Source organism: Sorex fumeus, unplaced genomic scaffold (assembly GCF_029834395.1).
Source record: "Sorex fumeus unplaced genomic scaffold, SorFum_2.1 ptg000075l, whole genome shotgun sequence".
Classification (NCBI taxonomy): domain Eukaryota; kingdom Metazoa; phylum Chordata; class Mammalia; order Eulipotyphla; family Soricidae; genus Sorex; species Sorex fumeus.
Genome location: NW_026606132.1, coordinates 20,270,969 through 20,281,839, shown reverse-complemented (window position 1 = coordinate 20,281,839; position 10,871 = coordinate 20,270,969). Strand labels below are relative to the sequence as shown.

General features: G+C 37.8%; 1 non-coding gene across 1 annotated transcript; it reads right to left on the bottom strand.

Moving 5' to 3' along the window:
• Positions 1-936: 936 nt before the first annotated feature.
• On the bottom strand, positions 937-1,009 carry TRNAK-UUU (transfer RNA lysine (anticodon UUU)). The gene has a single exon. It is a non-coding gene; the product is annotated as a tRNA-Lys (tRNA).
• Positions 1,010-10,871: the final 9,862 nt, after the last annotated feature.

Genomic DNA, 10,871 nt, shown 5'->3' with positions numbered 1-10,871 from the left:
CACAGTTTAAATTTGTTTGAGGACATGGGTCAAGAGATTTGAAATGTGAACAGTGTTGGTTATGAGGTGACAATATCAATACTGGTACTACAAAAATGTGTTTAATGTATTTTTTTAAACTGAGTAATATATATATATTTATATACATATAAATATATATATATATATTATATATATATACATATGCGGCTGGAGCGATAGCACAGTGGTAGGGTGTTTGCCTTGCACACAGCCAACATGGCTGACCCGAGTTTGATTCTTCCGCCCCTCTCGGAGAGCCCGGCAAGCTACCGAGAGTATGTCGCCCCCACGGCAGAGCCTGGCAAGCTACCCGTGATGTATTCGATATGCCAAACACAGTAACAACAAAAGTCTCCAATGAACACGTTACTGGGCCTGCTCGAGCAAATCGATGAAAAACGGGAGGACCGTGATATATATATATATATATATATATATATATATATATATATATATATCTCAGTAGTGGGAATCAAATCCAGGGTTTTCCACATTAACGGAAGGTGAGGAAGGTGATCTATTACTGAGTTACATCCCAAGCATGAGCAAAAAGGTTTCTAATAACAAAGGTACTCATGATCTGGCTTGTTTTTCTTAAAAAAATAAATTACATTTGGGGTACATATTGTTTCCATGGCCCAGGACCCTCCATTTCATGATATTCCACAAAGGAGCACTTGATATTCCACAAAGGGAAGGGATTTACTGAAAAGAGGGTGAGATAGATATTCATCAATAATTACACTAATTGATATACATTTACTATTAGAGTTGTTTTCAGATAGAGGATGAGCCATGAGGCGGATGCTATGTTGATGACAGATAGAAAGGATTAGTATAACAACAAAGCTCTGAATCTTAGAGAAAAATTTTTCCCTGGTGATTTTCAGTCAATAAATATGTTCATGGATCATCAGCCCGAACAGGGACTTGAACCCTGGACCCTCAGATTAAAAGTCTGATGCTCTACCAACTGAGCTATCCGGGTTCATCGGCTGGAGCGATAGCACAGCAGGTAGGGCGTTTGCCTTGCATGCGGCCAACATGGCGGACCCGAGTTCGATTCCTCTGCCCCTCTCGGAGAGCCTGGCAAGCTACCGAGAGTATTCGATATGCCAGACACAGTAACAACAAAGTCTCCAATGGAGACTTACTGGGCCCGCTCGAGCAAATCGATGATCAACGGGAGGGCCTTTACTTTACTTTACTTTTAAATATGTTCATGTCACTTAGCTATCACTGACCTTTTCCATTTCAACTTTACACCTTTGTAACTGCTATTAGCATATATAGGAAATAAAAGCCTGCTTCAAGTGAGAGGCAATTACAAAGATGCTCCGATTTGAAAATTCTGCAGATGTCATTTCTCCTGACTGTTACTTTCGTAGCTCTTTGTGATGGAAATGTGAAGACACCAGCCAAAGGTACCAGCGTTTCTGAAATACTTGCACACATTGTTTTCCTCCGATGTTCACAAGCAGATTTTGCAACGGCAAAAGCAAAGGATCCAAGGGAAAGTCGTGGCCTTCGAATTTGTTGCCTGTGTTTGTTTTGTGATTTCTGTTCATTTCTGTACTTGCTTTAGCCTGCGGAGAGGAGAGTGCCTATACATAGAAACTAGCACTGGCTGATTCCTTTGAGAAGCCCAAAGGGACTATGTCCCAGCTTATTATTTTAACTACAGAAGAGATCACTGTTTTCATCGGTCTCAAAAATAAGCAGGAGAAACAAATACGAGGCCCAACAAAACTGAGAATTGTATAATAGAAGACAGAGCAAAATAAATAACAAAACAAAGCCAAATATAGTTCCAAATAGCTTGGTATTCATTTGATATGTTCCAAGGCCCTAAGATCAGTTTGGCTACAAGCAAAACTGATTCCTCTTTTGTTATTTGTTTAATATTGACAATTTCATTTGGAAGAACACACTTGGGGAAAAAAAATTCTTATTGGATGTAGGAATTCACCGTACTGGGAAACTAGTCTGAAAAATACTAGTGACTGAGGGCTTCATGGGAGTCACTCAGCAACTATGATTCCCTTTCATTTTGTTAGGTAAAGGTAAATAAGGTAAAGGCCCTCCCGTTGATCGTTGATTTACTTGAGCGGGCCCAGTAACGTCTCCATTGGAGACTTTGTTGTTACTGTGTTTGGCATATCGAATACTCTCCGTAGCTTGCCGGGCTCTCGGAGAGGGGCGGAGGAATCGAACTCAGGTCGGCCATGTTGGCCGCTTGTAAGGCGAACGCCCTACCCACTGTGCTATGGCTCCAGCCCATTTTGTTATTCATTTTGTTATTTATTTAAAACCACAAGTCTGGGTAATCAGCTTTGTGTGGTCTCCCACTTATCATCTCCAGTTTAGAAATGATTAGTTAAGAAAACAAAAGTCAAATCTGGAGATTTGTCGCAGACACTCTTTGCCAAGCACTAGCTGTCAAACTAAAATGGTTGATTTGGCCTTGAGTGTCCTTTTAAGTGACGTTTCTCTGTCTGGGGCGTGTTACTTCGAGAAGTTAAATGTAGAGAAGAAATAATTTATGGAGTCCAGCATAATCTTAATGAATCTGTTTCATTTTCACAAAGAGACAATTTTGAGATCTAGGGACTTACTTATCAATTATCTTACCACAGAAATGGTGTGTCAGAATGCCAAGGTGTCATCTGTCCGATTGTATGTACCAAGCATTTTGTTTGTGCTACAGACCCAAATATGGGCTGATGTGTATTCTGCAAAGCAGAATGAAACAAATTCCTTCCAAAATGAAAGCAAACTACCAGAACCTCAAGGTCAGAAAAAAAAAAACCTCTTTGGTACAGAAGAGTAGTTTAAGCAGATGAAGCAATACCATTTGTTCCCTTGAGAATTACTATTCTTTTGGGGGAGTCTGTGGGGGAAATTGAGTTGTGTAATACCAGCTGGTATTCAGGAGATATTTCTGACTCTCTGCTAAGGAGGGACCCCTCGTAGTGCTTGGGGGCGTGGGAAGGGAATATGTAGTACTGGGAAGCAAAGCAGAGATACTGCACACAGGTAAGTACCTTCTCTCTCCAGACAAGGATCACCCTTTATGAGGTCTACTTGCATGGACTTGAGCTGTATTCATGCATTGCCCACCCACAAGCCACTGTCCTACAAACACCTGTGCCTTTTACCTGCTACAGATGTTGGCCTTCTTATGGACAAAACCAAGAGGCCTCAACAGAACAGTTATAAGCCAGGCTTTCAAAAAAATTCTAAAGATAAAAGAATAAAGACACACAAAGTATTAAATAGTCACGCTCATAATATAGAGATCTCCCATTTTTAGATAATCTGAATATAGATTTCAACAGCTAACAGGCACTTGAAATGTAAGTGTACACACATATAATAACATTAAGTATCTACATATTATATACACATTAAGTATATGTACATAGGTATGAGTATATATACATATATACTTATGTGTATATAAATATAAAATATGTAATAGGTATATACACATGCACATGTAGTAACATTATCTGCTATATATATAATTCAGATTAAATAAATGCCAGGCCTAAACAGTTATATTTTAAAATGACTATATTTTATAGATATGTAGGTGTGAAAATAGCACAGCAGTAGGTTTTCCTTGCAAGCCACCAGCCCGGCCAAGCCAGGTTCAATTCCTCCGCCCCTCTCAGAGAGCCTGGCAAGCTACCGAGAGTATCTAGCCCACACGGCAAAGCCTGGCAAGCTCCCCGTGACGTATTCGATATGCCAGACACAGTAACAACAAGTCTCACAATGGAGACGTTACTGGGCCTGCTTGAGCAAATCGATGAACAACGGGAGGACAGTGCTACAATGCTACAGTAGGTGTGAAATAAATGTAGTTTTTATACTATATTAAACATATTTAATCTAAATGCATTTATCACTATGCAATCTATAAATAGATGATCTGTTGTTGCATATTAACATTGAAAGAGTTGATTGCTAGAGAATTTAATCTAAAAAAGGGCAAGTTGGCATAAGTTAGGATTGGAACTAATAGGAAGGCACTAAGGCTGAAAAAAATGTTAAACCCTTCTTTGAGCTGAAACTTTTATCTACATCCTATAGAGCTACCTCAAATGGCATTATACTTACTTACCTGATGTCTATTTCCCTAAAGTTGTCTGTAAAATTCCCAGGGAAACCTTTGTTTATAATTTTTCCTTCCTAGTTCTAGGTTTGTTTGGCTCTTCAAGAAAGGTTTTGCTGCAGTCTATTCATGTGTCAAATGAACACCCTGTCCCTTTAAATTTACAAAATATAAAGGGTCAAATTTACCCAACAAAATTAATTGTAAGAATAGAGGCATTTTGGCATCTTCAAATACCTTATAACCATAGTTTTCAACTGCCAAGTTCTCAACTGACGTGCTGGTGTCAAATATTTGAAAACCATTGCATCCTGAACTTGAAAACTTCCAAAGATGTGAGTCCCACACGGGAATAATGTTCTTGGTAGTTCTCTCACCACATGTGTTAAAAGAAGATATTGATTTGAAACTGGGAGAGTAAAACTCTTCAATTCAATTCATTTCTATGGAGCAAAGATAGTTTGAAGGACTGGAAAGCATGCATTGCATATGGAATGCCTGTGTTTAATCCTCAGTACCACCTGGGCCAAGAAAAGAAACCCTAAGTGCTTATTATGGAGAAAGAATCTAACATGTACTCCAAGACTATCTGTGTACTTCACCAAAGGTTCTCTACCAGGTGAGTCTGTTTTTTTTCTCTATAAAAACAGAAGAGATCATAATGTATGTGCGTGTCTTGTTGAACAAGGCCTGGCCAGAAAGCTTAGGGGGTCAAAACTAGGCCAGGCATCAGGGCCCCTATGTCAATATGCTCCCACATGCATTGAGTTAGCTATACAGAGAGTTAGATCAACAGAAATATTTCATCTATACATTCATAATGTAATAGTCATGGAATACAGTTTAGACATTCAACATTTCAATTTTTCACAAGTAATGAAGGAGCTGCTCTCTCTAAATACCTAATCACATCCAACCCAATAGAATGAAATGGTGAATATCAGAGTTAAATATTTAACTGCTATTTAGTGTGGAAAAGAAAGTTTTTATAAAAGGATGAGCTGTGTCAAAAATTTGTGGAAAGGTTTTTCTTTTCATGTTTATTTCCATTTGTGTGGCGTGGGGGGGGGGGAGGTATTACAGTCTGCAGATAAAGCTATTTTCAAATAATAAGGATTTTTAACCACAAAGGCTCAACTGTACAATTTCAGGAGGAATCCTGAACAAGTATTCTATTTTTGGGAGTGAAATGCAGGAAGGATCAAGGACATCTGTGATTACAATTGCTTCATATTGCTTAAAGGGGCTCAAGTGATAAGAATATCTGAGTGAAGAAAAGAAAATGCCGTGAAGTCTGTCTACACAAAGAAAAAGGGGGCAAATAATGGTTTGTTGCTTTTGAGAATATAAATCCCTCAAACTATAATTCTGCAGTTAATGATTTCTTTGCAGGGTTTTGTATTCTAAAGGAGACTAACTGGAGACAATGTGGCCAGGGAGAGAAAGATGGAATAACCTGGGCAGTCCCCCAAGAACCCAAGAAGGCCCAGTTCTTAGATTAACTTCTCCCTTGCTACAAGTCCTTAGGCAAAATACCTCATCTTCAGAACATCACCTCCTCCACATCTGACAGTGTGCTAATATTCTCACTTCCAAGGCAGGCCAGAAAGATCACTTTAAAGAATGACTGCAATCCTGTTAGGTCTATAGTCTACTTTCAGCATGCATCTCCCATCCTGGGCGGATCTTTCCAACACCCTTTATTTGGTGCTCCCTTCTCTATCTGAGCTGCCTTTTCCCCTTGCGTATGCGGCTGCCACTCAATTCCTCTTTTGCAAACCACAGCACCCAAAAGGAGTGAGAGAACAAAAGGGAATGCCCTGCCACAGATGCAGGGTGGGATGAGGGGTGTGTGATGGGAGGGATACTGGGATTAGTGGTGGTGGAGAATGAGCACTGGTGGAGGGATGGGTACTCGATCATTGTGTAACTGAAATCCAAGCACCAAAATTTGTAAGTTTACAACTGTACCTCATGGTGTTTCACTAATAAAAATTTAAAAAATGACTGCAAAATGCTTTCTAAATATGAGTGTTGCACATCCATTAAATTTATTAACAACTCCACGCATGGAACAGAGGCTGAATAAAGGAAAGATGTGGAAATAATACTTATCTAGTGACATTTGTTAACTTTATTCATTGAATGAAAGCTGAGTAAAGGGGCTGTGAATATAATAATAATTATAGAGTTATCATTTGCTCGTAGTGTGCCAGACCCTGAATCCTTTAGACACATTTTTACCCCAAGATACAAAGGATAAGGGCTAATAAATGGAAATTGACCACAGAATATGAAATACAGAAAGAGTATTTAAGAAACTGAATTATAGGTAATTGGTTATCATGAGGAGGAAACCAGAACAAATGAGGCTGAAGCAATAAAGAAAGTTATAACAAAAGAAAATCTCCTTAAAGTGCAGTCCACTGATTAAAAAGGTTCACTGTTTTTAAGTTGCAGCTCATAAAAATAGAACAATATCTAAACTTATCCTGGTGATATTCTTGAATTACAAGGACAAAGAAAAGAACATCCTACATCTACAGCTCAACAGAAAGAAAAATAGGTAAGTAACAAAGGAACAAAGACTGGTCTGGTCTCAGACATTTGCTCTGCATTATTGAGCACCAGAAGGAGAGTGCAGCCAAGTCTACAGAGTTCTGAAGGAAAAAGGTTGTGACCTAAGCTTTCTTTATCAAGTATTGCTACCGTTCATGGATAAAAGTTATATTCTACCATGAAGAAATAACACCCATGAACTTTTATGCTCCAAATAACAGAACAGAACTGACCTAAAATATTTTGAAATATAAGATAGGCTAACGGTCTACCTGAAACAACCAAAGAATAAAAAATTAAAATTAAATAATATTTTTTAGAGTTTTCTCAGTTTAGTTAGGGCGTAAGGTAATAACCACTTAGTAGAAAATAACTGAAGCTAGAACTAAAATTTTAATATGCAACAAAAGATGTGAAATAACAAAAATCTTAATAAAGAGACTTATTAAATGTGGTAAATGAAGAAAACTAAAGATATGACAGTTTTTCTACATAAAATTTAACTTCAGATAAACCAATCATTTTAGAGATCCTTTGATAATGATGTTAATATTTATAGAGACATTCACTCTCAAAAAAGTATTTCATAGTTTTTAAGGCAGTTCAATTTAAATTCATGAAAAGCTCAATTGAAATTATATTTTAATATTAATCAGGGAAATTGAATAGTTAATACTGTCATTGAAAAAATACTGTAACTGAAACAACGAAGAAGATGCTTCAGGAATATTTGTTTAACCCATTACTAAAGTGAACTACAAGTCATAAGCATTGAAAGAGTGTGATATTTATACAGAACAGACCATAATGCCCTGAAACAGAGTTTATTATAAAAACAAACTCCACACATTAGAAATCGATTACTGAAAACCAATGGAGAAGAAATATTCCTTTACAGTATCAAGAAAAGAAGATTAACTCTTCGGAAACTGCTTAAGCAAATCCTCACCTCAAATCAAATTCTAAGGTAAATTTCAAACGGATTAAAGATCTAAATGTAAAATATGCTGTGAAAACTCTGTGAAGACAATGTAGAAATGGATATTTAGATTACCTTGGTGTTCAAGAAAATGAATATATTAAGAATTCTGAGGCCTAAGATTGATCGAGGAGATATCTAACCTTAAAGGCAGAAGTTTTTGTGTTGGTTCTCTACCCCCTTTATTTCCTCTTGGAAAAATCACTGTCATGAGACAAATTTGCAAAGTTATTGTTCATTTATTTATTAGAAGAGTGAGTATGATTGAATTTATTATTCATCAAATATATCGGAGAGGTATTGATTCCCTTAAATAGCAAGTATAGGTAACTTGATATTTCCAAAGTATAAGAGTAATTTAAGGTTGATAGAATGAGCGTTGGCATGTTAAAGGATCAACAAATTGTGGCATGGTAGGAACAGGACTCTTATTTTGCTGCCTTTGCTATTAGAATGGTAGTGGAGAGGTATAAGACAGTGGACAAGAAATACTACATTTCAGGTTCAGTTTTAAATAAGATACTACTTCATAGCAGTGAGAATGAAATGCATCACAAGGATTGAAACAATTAGTGGTGGCAGTGATGGCGGGGGCTGGGGCAGGAATCCTATCTATGGTTGATGGAAATGTCATGTGCTTCAGTCTGTCTGGGAAATAGTATAGCGACATTTCAAAAAAAATCGAGCATAGGGCTTACCTAGCAGATCAACTTTTTGGCATCTAGCGCAAGAGTCCCAAAACATTAATCTTAAAAGGCAATTGCACTCCCATGTTCAATATATCACAATAGCCGGTATCTGGAAACAACTCAAGACAGATAAATGAATATATGAGTTATGAACATATATGTTTATGTATATAAAAAGAATATTAAGCATAAAAAAAGATAAAACCTTGCTTTTCACTGCAACTTGGATGAAGTGGGAATGCATCATAATGAACAAAGGGAGTCAAAGGGAAAAGGACAGATACCAAATGAACTCTCTCTTCTGTGGTGTATAAAGAATGAGTCCAGGAGTAAACAACGATCAATGAGAACAAACCCAAAGAATCTATTTGCCATGTGTGGTGCGGAAGTGTTGGGTGAACAGAAACTGACACAGTGATGGAGGAATGCTGATATTCTGCTGGTGGGTGTGGTGGAGCAAAATTATATTCCTGAAATCTTAACAATATTGTAAATGACTATGCCTAAAATAGAAAAAAAATGTGCCCCACTCTTAGATATGGCTTGCATTTGCATAATTATATTGATATATGTGTTGTCAATAAATAAAATATCTTAACATTTTTTAATCAATGGTATTTTTTTATACCAAAACTATGGAAAAGTAGTTGGAGCACTTAGAGGAAGTAAAAAGCTCTAAATAATGAGAAAACTAATCCCAGAGAAGGCATGGTAAATTTTCTGTTCCTGCTATGTTTTATTTATTGTTTTCCATGACCATGTATTTAGGGGCAGGTGTTTCTAACTAAACTATGGAGTTTGGAGCTTTACAATCTAAAGACATGTGTCACTTTTCAAGTATTCATTTTTGGAATATTCTCAGCCAGAATATCTTTGACTATTTCCTATTCTTGTATCACTTATATCACTTGTCATCCTGTTGCGGATCAATTTGCTCAAACAGGCGCCAGTAACATCTCCATTTGCCCCTGTTGTGTGCTACTGTAACCCAGTGGCATCTACTCACTCCAGGAACATGAGGAACATCATACCATTCATTCAGGGTCTTGAGGTAGAAGATCAACCATCTCGTAGGTGGGTGGCCAGGCGTTCTTTTGCAGCAGTTATGTGTACCTGCATCAAGAACTCAACATGACAAACAACTTAGTGCCAGAACGATGAGGAGGAAGAGAGCGGTGTGGAACACCTTCAAGAGCGTCGAAGAAGTTGTTAAGAGGAGGAAGAACCTCTGATTCTGGGCACATCTTTTCAACTCCACTGTTCTTCCTGCACTAGCATGCGTCAGAGACCTGGGCCCTAGGAAAACAGAATGAGAACGCTATTTGGATCTCCCAAAGAGGAATGGAAAGAGCTATACTTGAAGTATCATGCTTCACTCAAGTGAGAGAGGAAATCCGGAATTCCGACCTCCATCAACAATCCACGATCAGGGACACTGCCTTATTTTCCAAGGCATCGACAATCAGGTGGGCCAGACACGTAATAAAATTTGGAGATGACAACTGGACTGGGGCCGTGACAGAATATTTCCTATTACACATTCTATTTCTCCTCCTGACGATCTATGTTAGAAGTTCATATACTTTTCTTCTGGAATGAACATGTTTTCATCCTCTTTTTGTCTGATCAGGGGAAAATTATCTAGTCAATTAATTAGCCTATCACCTATGTCCAATGTAACATTAATTGATGTTCATGTAACTGCAATTATGTCTAGATCAAGATCAAATTTTGAGGGGGTTGTTTTTGCAAGTGCAAGGGCTCCCACTCAGCACCCCATGTATGTGATGCATGCGTTCTCTCACTGAGAAGTACCACAGATCTGTACAACTCATATAACTACTACATGTTTATCCCTAGGATTTATATTCAGCTATTAATGTCTTTTGGTACAAGCTTCCAAGATTTCTATTCAAATAAATATTCATTTCTTTGTGTTTGAAGCTTGAAAATACTTGTCTCGGGAAGCTGCACTCATTGGTTCTCAGTTCTCACTCCTTTCTCTGTACTCAGGGAGCACTCCTGGAAGTGCTTAGGGGATCATATGCAGTGCTAGGGATTGAATCAGGGTCTGCAAGCGTAAAAGACAGACACCTAAATTCCTGTACCATTCCCTCCATGCCTTATTCTCTCTGGTTTTCCTTCTAATCACAAAGCATTCATCATAATTCAACTGTCTAAATTTAAATGTGATAGATACATGGTATCTGAAGCAGTATAATCTGCGTTTCATGAATTCCATGGACTTCAGTACATTAAGTGGAAATGAACCAGAGGCAGCCTCTTCAACTGCTTCAAACATAGCTCAGACACAGACTGGGAAGACATAACTCAGTCACAGAATGTTTGCCTTGCATGCCTCGGGCTCCAGGTTCAGTTCCTCGCACCACAAAAGAAATTGTTCAATCTATTGAAATGATCCAACCTAAAATTGTTTAATGACTAAGCATTCATATGAATTCAAAGCACATGGAGATATTCCCTCAAAGACACATTCCTTTGT